Here is a 13236-nt window from a genome sequence, read left to right on the forward strand (position 1 = left end):
CATTCTTTTTTATGACTTGAGTGATGTTCCATTGTAGTTATGTACCACATCTTCTTTATCCATTCCTCTGTCAGTGGACATTTAGATGGCTAAAGGAAACTTGAGCATTGATCTAGCATTTATGTTTTGTTTTCTGTTTGTTTGTAAGCAAGATGACTGCATTCATGCACTTAGGTAATTCTGAAAAGGTGGAGGGTGTTGTTAGGAGAAAAGAAAAAGAAATGGAATCATTTGGGAATTTCATATTCTGTACCATCTCCAAGTCCTAGGCTTGAAGATTTCAGGACTGTTCACATTGTTGGAGCTGAGGTCATGCAAGGGCTAAAGGAACAAACTGTCACTGAATTCATGGCGAAGACAGCATCCTTGCTGATTAGTTCCTTTTTTAACGTGGAAGACTATTTGGAGTTTTAGAAATCTGAGCATTGGCATAGGGGTGTAGAGAACGTTCTGGTAAAGCAAGTCCCTTCTTGCGTTACCTGGCCCAGAGGTGGGAATAGGGATCAAAATAGGAAGAAAAGACCCTTTTTTTTTTTTTTTTTTTTTCTTTTTCTGCGGTACGCGGGCCTCTCACTGCTGTGGCCTCTCCCGCTGCGGAGCACAGGCTCCGGACGCACAGGCTCAGCGGCCATGGCTCACGGGCCCAGCCGCTCCGCGGCATGTGGGATCTTCCCGGACCGGGGCACGAACCCGTGTCCCCTGCATTGGCAGGCGGACTCTCAACCACTGCGCCACCAGGGATGCCCAGAAAAGACCCTTTGAGGTAACAGTCTGCCTTCCACATCCGTGGATTCAATTTCTCGAAATTTCTGTCCGAGGAGGTTGAATCTGCAGATGCGGAACTTCCAATATGGAGGCCGATTGTATTCACGTACTACGTACACCTCCGTTTTTATTTTTTTATTTGTTTTATTTTTATTGGAGTATAGTTGCTTTACAATGTTGTGTTAGTTTCCTCTGTACAGCAAAGTGAATCAGCTACACGTACACATATAGCCACTCTTTTTTAGATTTCCTTCCCATTTAGGTCACCACAGAGCACTGAGTAGCATCATTCTGTGTGCTATACAGCAGGTTCTCATTAGTTATCTGTTTTACATACAGTAGTGTATATATGTCAGTCCTGATCTCCCAATTCATCCCCCTGCAGGCATGCTATTTTTTTTTTTTTTCTTTCGGTACGTGGGCCTCTCACTGCTGTGGCCTCTCCCGTTGCGGAGCGCAGGCTCCAGACGCACAGGCTCAGCGGCCATGGCTCACGGGCCCAGCCGCTCCGCGGCATGTGGGATCCTCCCGGACCAGGACACGAACCCGTGTCCCCTGCATCGGCAGGCGGACTCTCAACCACTGCGCCACCAGGGAAGCCCGAAGCATGCTATTCTTGATGAAGGAAAGGCTGGCTTCTAAATTTCCCAGATATGAGAACCAGGAGAAAAGACATGGAACCTTGGAAAGTGAAGATAAAAAATTTTTTTAATTAAAAAAATTTTTTTAATTGGGAGAAGAAACTTCACAGCCACCAATGTGTTAGCAAAGGGGAGAACGATTGTTAGCATTTGACTAAAGGCCTCCGAGGACAGTCAAATATAAATATTTATTGAGTAACCCAGCCCAAGGCATGGAGCTTAATAATAAGGAACTTGGACGTCGTGGGTTTTGGTATCCACAGGTCCTGGAACCGACCCCACGCAGACACCAAGGATGACTGTGCCCTCACCTCTCAGCACCCCCTCCCAGCCAGGTGAAGGGCAAGTCCCCGTGTGGTTTTCATGGCATTTAAAAAATGCGTACAAATGCTAAGTGGCCAATTCTGTGTGTTGTAGATGGATAAAGGACTTGTGGACTTTTGAGCTTCCGCCGGAGAAGATAACAGTTCAAGCCCTCCAGGATGCTGGGCAGGTGGGGGCTGGAGTGAGAGATGCTGGCGTGAAGGGTAAGTGACGACTGAAGCCCAGTGCGCCATGGCCTGGACTCTGGTTTCCAAGTTCCTCAGTGTGCAGGGATATGGTGTGCTCTGGCTTGGTGTGCTGCTGTGGATGTGACCTCTCTCTGACAGAGGATCAGGGAGGATGCTTACCTGTTTCCTGGTACCTAAGGGATTCTGTTATCATGCAGTGGCTGCAGGGCCCAACCAAGATGAGGACAGCTCAAGAGCCCCAGAGCGTAAACTAACCGTGCACCTTTATGGAGTGCCAACTGCGTGGCAGGCCCCGGTGCTTTAATGCATTAATTCATTTTGTTCTCATCTTAGAGCTGGGCCACCAGGGAGCGCAAGGAACCTGGTTGATTACTGAGAGCATATGGTCCTGATGGTGGCCCCATCCCAAGGGAAAAGCCTCTTCCTCTTCCTCATACATCCCCCGCTTGCCTTTCTCCCCATGCCCGCTTTTCATCTTTTTTTTTTTTTTCATGGAATCATAGATCTCTGTATGAAAGGGACTTAGCACCAGAGGGACATCAGCATAGGTCACCGTGGCGGATCATAGTTTCCCTAAATGGCCACCGTGGTATCGCTGCTCTTCCAGAACCTTGCCGGGTCCCCTCAAGCTGGGAGGTCTGCTTTCCCTCCTCTTGAGTCTGGGTGGGACTCGGCAACCACCTGCACAGGGAAGGCGGCAGAGATGACACTGAGTGACCTCAAAGCGGAGATCAGCGAAGCGTACGGGGCTCCCAGCCGGCGCTCAACGCTCCGGGCAGGGCTGCCTGTGAGACCAGCTGGGCCCCATGGAAAGGCCCCGAGTAGGGGTTCCAGCCGACAGCCCCTCCAGGGCCCCATTGACACGTGAGGGAGACTCCGATGGCGCCAGGCCCCAGCCTTGGAGCTGCCCCACCACTAACGAGTGGAGTGAGGACAAAGTGAACTGTCCCCGCGGAGCCCTGTCCCCACAGCAGATTCAGGAGAGGATAAACATCGTCACTGCTTGGTGCTCTCTCATTTAAACCCACCACGACACCGTTGAAGGTAGATGTCATTCATTACACAGATTTACAAATAAGAGGAGGGAGGCCAAGTCAGATGAAGTGACTCACCCAAGGCCACACGAGGAGCTGGGATTGGAACCCAGGGCTCCCTGATCCCCAGCTTGTGAGATCCCCCCCTACCCCAGGGCCCGTTCCTTCTGGACTGGGAGCTGGGGCCTTTGCTGCCCCTCAAACACAGCCCTCTCAGAGAAGGCGAACCATTTGGAATAGGAGGTCCAGAGAATACAGCTTTGGAGAACTAGCTTTACATAGTTGGCTCTGACTCTCTTTCCTTAATTTGAATCCTAGTTAAACCCTGGGATCCTGCCTTAAACATACAGTCCTCTCGGGAAGCTGCCTGCTTTCCCTCCCAGAGCTTAGATTCGTGGTATCTGCTCGTGTTACACGAGATTCAGATCATGTGAAGTAATAATCATGTTTCTGTGTCATCCCTGTTTGACTTCAGGCTCCGTGAGGCCAGAGCCTGGCCTGTGTCTCCTATTCAGTTTTTAGCACAGACTCTAACCTGTAGTAGACAGTGAATAAATGCAAGTTAAATAAATACCAAAGAGCCGTTAAGTGTGAATTTTCTCGAGAAGGATGATGGTAGCATATAAGGAAGTGCAAAATTCCAGGTATAAATACTGAAGTCTTATCTTGGTGCTAAAGGTTTGTCTTTTGAGGTCAAGGTTTCTTTGTCATTTCCTCTGTTTCTCCTGTTAGATAAAACATCTTTGGGTTTCACTTTTATAAACAAAGAACTTCCACAAAAGGCAACAGTAAACTAAACAATAACAGGAACTGGCAGAGCTCTGAGACAATATTTCTCGGTGGGTTGTTACTCAAGTGGAAGATATTTTCAGATGTGCAGCGTTGGAGAATTGACTTTGGTATGAATGTTGATATGTGACATGTAACGTCCACACTCATCGCGGTCGACCTTTGCTCATAGTATCGGTGGCCTTGTGTCTTTCAACTTGAATTTAGTTCCATGTCTGCGTGGCATTGCAGCTGCTCCAGAACTGGGGACAGCTCTTCTCTCTACGTTGTCCAGTGTCCAACACTGGATCCTATGCTCAGTAGGTGGAAGATCTGCAGGACCAGAATATGAGGCTATTTGTTTCTTTTATTTTGGCCTCTGGGATCCTAGTTCCTAGTTCCTAGTTCCTAGTTCCATGGCCAGGGATCAAACCCTGGCCATGACAGTGAAAGCACTGAGTCCCAACCACTGGGCCGCCAGGGAAGCCCCGAGGATTTTGTTTTTTAAGAAGGAGAAATGAATGCATGCAAAATGTTAGGCAAGTTTAAATCCCATCTTTTTTTAGTGCCTAATCTATCTGTCAGCTTTTGCCGTCTAACAAACCCCCAAAACTTAGTAGCTTCAAATAATCGTCATGGATTTAGTTCACGATTCTGCAGGTGGGAAGTTCAGGCCACCTGGGTCAGCTGGTCTAGCTGGGTTTTCCGGGCTAACTGGTTGGCTGGGAGCTGACAGGTGGAGGAAGCCTCGGCCCAGGTGACCCACCTCTGCTCCGCTCCCCTCCCCCCAGCAGGACTCCAAGAGGACGCACGTGCATGGCTTCTTGAGGCTGGGGCTCGAGAGGGACACAGGGCTACTTCTGCCGCTTTCTATTGGCCAGAGCAAGTCACAGGACACTTGAGATCCGAGACATGAGCAGTAGGCTCCAGCCCTTGGTGGCAGGGTTTGCAAAGCCTGCAAGGGGCAGGCTCGCAGAGAGGGTGGAGGACTGTGGCCACCGCGGAAACGCACACACCCAGTGAGATGCGGCATTGCGCGGGGGACACTGGCAGCGCTACAGTGCAGGTGGTGGAAATGAAACTCCTTATGTGCTTTATAACTTATGAGAAAATGGGACTGGATTGAGAGGAGAGGCTAGCAGGAGAGGCTGAGATGGACACAGAAGAGAAGAGCCCTGGGTGCCACACCTCCCCCCAGTTCTCCAGCTCCCAAGTCTGGAAAAGGGGGTGTTGAGACAGGTCGGGGGGAGGGGAGATAGAGGCAGAGCACAGGGTGGATAGTTGGTCGCAAAGAGGGTTTCTTTTCCTTTGCTGCAGTTTTCTCTCCCTCTGTCTGCTGGGGGTGGCAGCAGATCACAGGTGAAGAGTAAGGAGCTGCCTTCACGTCTGAGTTAGCAGAAGGCGCCCTGCGCGGAATCCGACAACCCGGGGGCAGCCTCAGTGCCGCCTGCTTCCGGCCCCTGAGGCTTCAAGTGCATCTGTTCGTCTGATGGGTTTGTTTGCTGGGGGGAGGGGAAGGGTCGAATCGTCTGTCTGCTGCATCCCTTTTGCCATGGCATTTCAGGGAGGCTTCACCTTGCACCGCCGGGCCCCGGCCTCCTGACATCTGTTTTGCATCTCTTTGTCACAGTGGCCCTAGAAGGCTGAGACTGAGTTATCATCGCTTTACAGATGGGGAAACCGAGTGCTGAGAGGTTCAGCAACTTGCCTGGATCACACAGGTGGGCGGTGGCCAGAGCAGGGTTCGAAGCTGGGCTATGCTTTGGGTTCCACGGTACATGGCCTGCAGGTCAGACAGAAACGGCTGCCCAGCCAGGTGTAATCAGGACAGCGGGGTGTCATCCCTTCCCCTCCCCGGCTGCTGCTTGGAAGGAGGTCTGAGGTCTGAGGACTGTGCTTAGGAAGGTGTCACCCTAGAGAATTCAGCAGCAGCAAGAAGCAGCTACCTGGGGGAAACCCCGCCCTCCCCCAGGTCATCAGGAGCCCTGGGTAATCAGGATGGGGAATCTCCAGCCTCCTCCCCTGGCAGAGTCCTGAGCCCCCACCCCACCCCCGAGGCTGGGTCTGAGCACCCTGCTTCACAGCAGCCCTGGGAATGCTCTGGTGGGGGCTGGGCAAGCCTGGTCCTCTGCCCAAGTCCTCGGGCCGCTGCTGAGTCCGTTTGAAATATTCCTCACTCGGTTCCTCCCAGTTCCTCTGGGAAGGGCTCATGCGCCCCAGCCACGTGCTCCGAGGAGCGGGACCCCGCTGGCATCTCCCCCCGGACGCCGCTCTTGTACCATCTCTGGTTCTCAGGCTTCCCCTGCTCTCCATGCACAAGAATGCCCTGAACCAAATATAGTCAATGGAGGATGCTCGTTTATGGCCCTGCTCGTGGTTTAGTTAAAGGCAGTGCTGCCATCAGCTGGCTGAGACTTTTCAAGTGGTTTCATGAGGATGGAATGTGTTCCTTTTTCTTCATTCTTTTTTTTCCTTTTTCTTTTCCTCAGTCCTACCCATTCTTTCCAATAGGCGGATGCAGCTTGGAAGCCCGACGGTAATAAGGAGAAGCAGGAATTGCTTGAAAATAGTAGCATTTATTAAAGGCTTTGCCACAAGCCAGGTCCTGTTCTAGGCACGTTACGCTTTCTTTTCTCACAACAGCCCTGAGGGGCACTGGTTTTGTCCCCATTTTACAGATGAGGAAACTGAGGTACAGAGAGGTGAAGTCACCTGTGTGTCATGATGCCTGGCACATTCAAGTGCTTGATATTATTTGTAAAATGAGCCATGTCTTAGTTTGAGTCGAAAATTCAGGTGCAAGGGTTTCTATGGGCAGTTTCTATGGGCAGTACAGAAGGGCATAAGGGGGTGCAGCTGGGGCAGGGAAGGGGGAGAGGCCATTCAGGGTGGGGCCTGAGCAGGTGACTGCTGTGGGTGACCGGGGCTCAGTCCCACTGGGGACCTGTGACAGACCATGTAGGGGGCATCTGGGAATTGTCTCACCAAGGGACACGGAAGCTGGGGTGTTCCTAGCGAAATCATGGGGACCTTTTGAAGCAATTGTGAATTTCATAATTATATCCTATAAGTTGCCCCCATTTGTCCAGGGAAGGAAGGAAGGAGAACCTATTGTGCAGGATTCCCCTGGCTTGCTGAACTTCCCCTTGGTTCTCTGCATCTCAACTCTTCCTGTGCAAGAAACTGCCCCCAGATGCAGTGGAAAAGCTAATAATAAGCGTCTATGTAGCTCCTGCAGTGAAGGTTGGCTGGGGCTTGGCTGATCTGGGCTGGGCTCAGCTGGGCAGCTCTGCTGACCTTGGTTGGGCCAACGCACATTGGAGGGCAGGGGGAGTGGCTGATCCAGGCTGGGTTCAGCTGGGTGTCTGTTTCCAGCCTGGGTCCAGCTAGGCTTGGCCTCTCGCTGAGGTCTGGCCTCAAGCCTGCTCCACCCGAGTGCATTCTAAGTCCAGCCTTACAGACAGCGGCAGCCCAGGGAAGCTCTTCTCATGACCAGGGGAGAGGCAGTGGGTGCAGGTGGAGACCCAGAGGCCTCTGCACTGCTGCTTCTATGTTATCGTATTGATAACGCAAGTCACACGGTCAAGCCCAAGTCAAGAGGCCGAGCGGTGAACTCTGCCTGTCCTGGGAGTTGTCTCCTGTTGGCCTTGGTCAGGACCCAGAAAGCCCACTGCTTCTGCCTAACTGGGCAAATACAAGGTGAAATTTAAAGGCCTTTACCCATGGCAGTTTTGGTTATAACTCTGGGCAAAGCCTCAAACCTTTAATGATAGTCTGAGTTGTTATTAATGAGCGATGACGTGGTTATTAAAAGCTACACGGCCTCAGGTTGCAGAAACTTCTGGTAGCTCAGACCTTCGCCAGGGACTGCTGCCCCACCTGGTCCCGCCGCTTTGCTCCTCGTGGACTTGGGAGGTGTCTGGCGTTGTCCGGCTCCCTCAGTGACAACCCACTGCCTCCCCGCAGCTGCCTAAAATGGTTTGACTTGGCATCAGTGCGTACTGGTTGCTCAAGTGTGTCGGACTGAAATAAGAGCAGCCAGTGGGATGAATAAATTGTCAATTACATGTATGTGTATGTTGTCCTCCGTTTTGGGAGAATGCTCTGAGTTCTGAGAAAATGTCATTTCTTTGCCTCGATCAATACCTTGGCTCTCCCGCCTGGCACAGATACAGTTGAGCTGGAGAGGCGGCCATGCTTCTATGTTGGTTGGAATTAGCAGCAATAGATTTACAGGACTTTTTCCCAGTGAGCATGGAAAAAACTTGCCACTTTATGCTTTTTGTGAGTTCTCAGTCATAAAGCATTCTGCTGAGAGTGGCTTGACTGTTGTGTTCTTGGCCCTGAACGTCTTTCCAAACACTTGTAAGTTATTCATACTGTGTTTGCACATTGGCCAAGCAAGTAATAAGACCTTGCTGAATGACGGCACCGTATCTGGCCCGACAGAGCTTTCTAATTAACCGATCAGTGCAAAGCACGCGCCGTACGAATGCTGCTAAAATGCCTGTGGACTCAGTGGCTTGTCTCTGTCTTCGTGAATGCATAGGGATAAGGCAGAAAGTACCAGATGTGTGAGCCAATTCGCGTGTCACTTCTGGGTGGGAAGGATGGTGGGGGAGTGGAGAGGTGAGACGAGAAACGGAAGCAGGTGTGTTCACAAGCATGTGACCACTGTGGGCAGCTGGGTCAGGCCCGCCGGGGAGCTCTGGGAGATGGCAGTGACCTCACCTCAGAGTCACTTCACCCAGGGAGTGAGGACCCTGGGGCGTTATCCACCAACCCCCATCCATCATTGGTGAGGACCATTCCAAGGGGCCATAGCTTTTTGGTCTTCCAGCCCACCTAGGCGTACCCCTGCCCACCTAGGCGTACCCCTGCCATCAGTCTTCAGATCAAAGAGAGCTGTGGGTACCAGAGGATGATTATTTTGGAGGAGCTAGGTAATTTGTGATATTTTTAAAGAAAAGTAACATTGACCTTTCTTAAAGTCGAAAAAATGGCACGTATGGGAGGGTGGTGCTGAGGGGGCATGGGTGAGGCACCCTTAGCATCTGCTATGGGGTGTGCCAGACAGTTTGAGGAATGGAAGGAGGGAATGCATAGCTTTTAAATCTGAGCACAGCGGAAACTGAATCCCTCTGAGGCCTCTGGACGGAATGGGGAAAGGAGAACATTTTTTTTGGCGTGGCTATTTAATTTATTTCTGTTTTGTCACAGCCATACAATGAAACATTATACCACCACTAAAAAAGGTAGAACTACTGTGATGATATGCAACTGTCTTCAAGTTACAGTTCTGAGTAGAGAAAAAGCACAATACAGAACGATCTTTAGAACAGGTTCCTAATTATAGAAATCGCTTTATTGGGATCTAATTTACATATCATAAAATTCATCCCTTTTAAGTGTACAGGTATGAGTGCTTTAGTAAACTTTTACAGTTTTCTAGAACTTTCTTGCAAATGGAATCATACACTGTGTGGTCTTTTGTGTCTGGCTGCTTTCACTCGGTCGTCCGAGTCTGTAGCATGTCAATAGTTTGTTTCCTTTTTACCGTGGAAAAGTATTTCATTGATTGGATATATCACTTTTTGTTTATCCATTCCACAGTGGATAGACATTTGGATTGATTTTAGTTTTATTATTATGAATGATGCTACTACGAACATCCACATACAAGTCTTTATATGGACATGGATTTTTATTTCTCTTGAGTAGGTGCTTAGGAGTGAAATTTCTCGGTCGTATGGTGAGTGTTTGTTTAGTTCTTTAAGACACTGCCGAACTGTTTTCCAAAGAGGCTGCTCCCTTTTACTGCATTCCCACCAACAATGGGAGCCTGATTTCTTCCTGTCCTCACGAACAGTTGGTGTGGTCAGTTTTTTTTGATGCTCGCCACTCTGATAGAAGTATAGTCGCATCTTATCGTGAGTTTAGCATTTCCCGGTGACTAAGAATGTTGAGTATCTTTTCATGGGCTTATTTGCTAGTGGGTTATCTTCCTTGGTGAAGCGTCTGTTCAGATCTTTTCTTATGTTTGTGTTGGGTTCTTTATCTTCTTATTCACTAGTAAGAGTTCTGGACTATTGCCATTTTTTCTATAAGTCTGAAATTATTTCCAAATAAAAAGTTAAAAAAAAAGTCTAACCCCCCACCACCCTCCCCATGCCCCTTCAGGATGGTACACCCAGGAATTGTTTCAGCGTGGACATGCTCGCTAAAATAATTCAAGGGAAGGGAGAGATCAGACTAGGGATCTTTGTCCAGAAGGAGTCATTGTCTGGTAACGACACAATGGCTCTTTACTAAATCGAGACATACTTCCTTGACCACTTTTTCACTATGAGTGGGAAATCAGTGATTAAAGCGTGTCCAGATGTTGGATAAAGGAATGCATGATAGAGCTTATTAATATCTCCCTTCCTCTCTTTACTGTGGAAGTTACTCAGCCTCCTTAGCCTTCCCCTTCACGTGTGGTCAGGAGGCGCCTGGCGGGCAGGTCACACGGTGGGTCTGGAGGGGTGGGCAGGGCTGCGCGGTCCCCGTTCTGGCAACGAGAGAACAGACACACCTGTGTGCAGTAGGCCCCCCCACCGAATCCCCTCCTTCTTCTGTAACTTCTCACATCATGAACGTGAACCAAATCCACGCCTGTAGCTAAATGTACTGAATTCAAACAGAACTTAATGGGCTGATTTAGTCAACAGTAGAGGAAATAAGGATGATGAGGTGGAGAAGGAAGACCTTCCAACCCACTTGCCATCTCCCTGACACCGGCCACATCGGCCTGTACTTACCGGCTTTCAATTTTCCAAATATTTAGCGAGTATCAACTGTTCATTGTTTCATTCATTCACTAAGTCTTTATGAACTCCTAACATGCCACTCCAAACTCAGCCACTGTTTGAGGCTGGGGGTAGGGATGGGAGGGGGGATTAGTAGTGAAGCAAAGGGGCAAAGTGCTTTCCCTCAAGAGGCTTCCATTCTCTTGGAAGGAAGAAATAGATGGATGGAAGTGGGAGAAACAGACAATAAATAATTAAGCAAATAAATACACCATAGATATCAGGTTATAATAAGCATTACAAAATGAAATACAACACAATAAGGAGGTTGAGACAGATGGGTTCATAAAAGTTCTGGAAGGATGTACTCCAGAGGATTAACAAATAGACCTGTAGTTTTAAAAAATTTACGTTAGTAATTTGTTTTCTAATTTTTCTATAACAAACTTGTATTGCTCTTTTTGGTAAAAAAAGTTATGCCAAATTTGCCAAAAACATTAGATTTTAAATCCATATGATTCATTGTGTCACTGGTATCATAATTTTATAACCAAAAATATTGAAAAAAATCAACTGGAAAATAATACATAGTGTTTATTGTCTGCAGTGTGGTTTCTGCCTGTTTTAGGAATTTTGATATGTGGAAATACAAGATCAATAAATTATGGAAAACCAGACATGTTTATGAAATGCCTTTCTGATGGGTAACTTGGAATGATGAATGGTCTCTTCAAGTCTTGGTCAATTACAAATGTTTCTAAGTTGGCCAGAATAGAAAATAGTAGCATTAAATGCAAGATGCGGAGACCAACCATTTGAGCCCCAAATGCTGCTTCTAATATTGTTTTGTTTTCACTGGCAAAGGGAACTGCAAATGTATGTCCAGGAGTTCACACAGCAGAACATACAGTCATTGGGTTAGCTTGGCCCAGGAAGACTCCCAGACTTGTGAAGTCAGACAAAAATAAAACATTTTAAGGCCCCACCCAGACTCTTTGCCTGGGGCTCAGCTCCCAGGAACATGCATACATGTATGATTACGTTGCCCCTCCCTCCTTCCCTCCTTCTCTCTCCCCTCCTCCGTGCTTCCATATGACTAAGTCTACCTTTTCATTGATTGGTGCCGCTTTCCAAAAAAGGTGACACTTTGTCTCCTAAAGTCACCACTGCTTATAACAACCGCTCACGACAACTCGTGTGGTCACACAACACTCCCACCCAAGACATCCGCCCAAAACCTTCCCACGCTACACAGTCAAGTCATTCCGTTTCTGGTCTAGGCTGACATTAAAATCCACTTGGGAATACATCAGATCCCATCCAAATAGTAACTTCATTGGATGGTTTGCAAGCTTGGTCATGGTTTCTTATAACTGATTCAAATTCATAGTTATCCATGTACGCACTGATAAAGAAACTCAAAATCTGCGTCCACGTGAATTATTATTATTATTTATTTTTGGTTGTGTTCGGTCTTCATTGCTGCACGCAGGCTTTCTCTAGTTGCGGTGAGTGGGGGCTACTCTTCGTTGCGGTGCGCCGACTTCTCATTGCGGGGCTTCTCTTGTTGTGGAGCGTGGACTCTAGGGCGCACAGGCTTCAGTAGTTGTGGCACGTGGGCTAAGTAGTTGTGGCTCACGGGCTCTAGAGCACAGGTTCAGTAGTTGTGGTGCACGGGCTTAGTTACTCCACGGCATGTGGGATCTTCCCAGACCAGGGCTCAAACCCATGTCCCCTGAACTGGCAGGTGGATTCTTAACCACTGAACCAGCAGGGAAGTCCCCACATGGATTCTTAATTGGCTCTTACTTTAAGTCGGAGTTCCGTGGCTCTACTCACTGTTTCCAGTGGTTTCCGTTGTTCCAGAGCGATTGATCCCAGTAGCTTTGAGGTTTCTTTTTTGTTTATTTATTTTTTACTTCCTTGTTGATTGGATTCTAAGGAGCCCAACTGTCACTCCTTTGTTTTACGTTCCTAGATCACTCATTATTGAGAAATTAAATGATGCTACTTGAGAGAAGGCTTATAATGAGGCAAGAATTCTAGCTACAAAGATAAAGTACACTTTGAGCAAAAGTTAACTTTTTTTTTTTTTTTTTTTTTTTTTGCGGTACGCGGGCCTCTCACTGTTGTGGCCTCTCCCGTTGCGGAGCACAGGCTCCGGGACGCGCAGGCTCAGCGGCCATGGCCCACGGGCCCAGCCGCTCCGCAGCATGTGGGATCTTCTCGGACCGGGACACAAACCCGTGTCCCCTGCATCGGCAGGCGGATTCTCAACCACTGCGCCACCAGGGAAGCCCAAAAGTTAACATTTTAAAGTTTGATAATATTCAACAAAAGTTAACGAAGGTATATAAAGGAGTATTTGACATTGAGTGAAAAATAATGTATTGGTTCCTTTTTTCTTATAACAAATGCTAGCTTCACTAAAAAGAATTCATTTGTTTTTATATAACTGCATTTTGCATTGTACTAGTTCAGTGTTGCCATAACTAGGTTTTATTAGGCTTTGTTTTGAAATTTTGCCTTTTTTTTTCTTCCTTGGACTTTAAAAAGCATGTCACAGTGACATGCTCAGTGTGGCATTTGCTGATGCGTAAGAGTGCCTGTGGTTTTAATTTTTGGTTGTTTTTTCTCCCTCGACCTTTTCTTTTAGTTAATGTGAATCACATTGCGTTTTCCACTCCTGAGCACTGATTATTGCCATCCACTTCCTCTGGAGCTATTT

General features: G+C 48.2%; 1 protein-coding gene across 1 annotated transcript in view; it reads left to right on the top strand.

Annotated features, from left to right (window-relative positions):
- RIN2 (Ras and Rab interactor 2) overlaps positions 1–13236 on the top strand; it is a 219655-nt gene that overhangs the window by 39316 nt on the left and 167103 nt on the right. Inside the window, exon 2 of the mRNA XM_082670024.1 lies at positions 1824–1933. The gene's annotated coding sequence lies outside the window, so the exon portion shown is untranslated. The remainder of the gene's footprint in view (positions 1–1823; positions 1934–13236) is intronic.

This window comes from Grampus griseus, assembly GCF_964374135.1.
Source record: "Grampus griseus genome assembly, chromosome: 14".
Classification (NCBI taxonomy): domain Eukaryota; kingdom Metazoa; phylum Chordata; class Mammalia; order Artiodactyla; family Delphinidae; genus Grampus; species Grampus griseus.